The sequence below is a fragment of the Rhea americana genome, unplaced genomic scaffold (genome assembly GCF_003343005.1).
Source record: "Rhea americana isolate MKP2758 unplaced genomic scaffold, rheAme1 scaffold_102, whole genome shotgun sequence".
In the NCBI taxonomy this organism is placed as follows: Eukaryota; Metazoa; Chordata; class Aves; order Rheiformes; family Rheidae; genus Rhea; species Rhea americana.
Window position 1 is genome coordinate 2599827 of NW_028185062.1, and position 1471 is coordinate 2601297.

Sequence of the window (1471 nt, forward strand, 5' to 3'; positions counted from 1 at the left end):
TTCTTATAAAGCCATCAGTTAAAATCATGCTTTTCATCATTCTGGTACAATTTGACATATGCATCAGGCTTAATCAGTCTTAATATTTTAAGATTGCTTTTCTAAACTGTAAATTTTAAAATGATTCACAAAACTAATAATAAAGCTGGCAACTGTATCTTTCTACAGAAAGAACTTTACCCTCCCCCTGGCCACCATGAAGAAATACCTATCTACAGGCACTTTGTTTTTCTCTCTGTCTGTTGGTAAAACGCTGTACTGCCAACCGTTTCCTTCTGCACTGCAGTTCTGATGTTTTTACCCAACTTGGCAGTAGCTGTCACCCATGCTTCACCCACGACACCCAGCTTGGCAGGTCTTTGTGGGAACGGTTGCAACTACGCAGCGAATTAAACCCCCCACAAGATGCAGAGATTTAAGCTGGAAATGCAGATCGGCAAAACAAGTGGCTAGGCAAGGCATCTAAAGGCGCCTAAATTTTCACTTATGGAGCTCTTCGGTTTTCTTCACAATTGCTCCTCGGCATTTCCAAGCTTTGTGATTTGTGAGCAGCGCAGCAGTCGGCTCACGAGGCCGCATCTTGTGTGCGGCCTGGCAAAGCAGGCCTTTTCTGAGACCGTTGGCGGGGACAGGACTGTATCACAGTCAACTCCAAGCGAATCGGAAGGCGTTGAGATAGGCTAACAAACCCTTGCGTATGCTATTGCGGGATCTAGGGGTACATCGCGTTACGCGYCGAGCAAGCGCAGCCCTTTTCCCCAGGAGCGCACAGTCTAAGCCAGGAGACAACAGATGGCTGGAGGCAGATGGGAGAGTACAAKGAAACAATGAGACAAATGAGCAAAAACTAAGTTGAAGGCTTCGACATTTGGTTCCAAAATTACTGATTTTACTAAGCATCTTGGCTGACGTAACCCTGTGGGTAGGACGCCTTTCCTGTTCCAGAGGTCTTAATATCTCCAATTAGAGCAGGTGCCGCAGCCCAGCAGGGGTTACATTTTAGGTGAAGAGTGGGAGTTCAGTAGACTAGAAGCAACGAACAGGGCGGCTCTCCGAAGAGAGACAGGGGAGCAGGCCGGGGTAGCTCAGCAGCCCGAGGGGGTGAAGAAAACCCCTTCAGCGCCGCTCAGCAGCTAAAGCGCTGACCGATGCGCACAGAGCGCAGGAGCCCCCTGCAGCCCGGGCCCGGGGCCAGCGGCGGAGCCCCCCGCCGGAGGCAGCGAAAGCCGACCCTCCTCCTGCGCCCTCCCCCGGGCCCCGACCGCCAAGGCGCAGCCGCCGAGCCCGCGCTGCCGTTAGGCGGCGCGCGCCAGGCGGGCCGCGGCCGTTGGAGCGGCCGTTGGCCCGCGCGGAGGTAAGGCGGGGGGCGGGGCGCGGCGCGAGGGAACCTCCGCTGCCCGAGGGCCGCCTCAGGGAAACCGAAACCAAAAGGGCGGCGGCGGGCGGGGGCTCCCCGCGGCGCGGCGCGGCT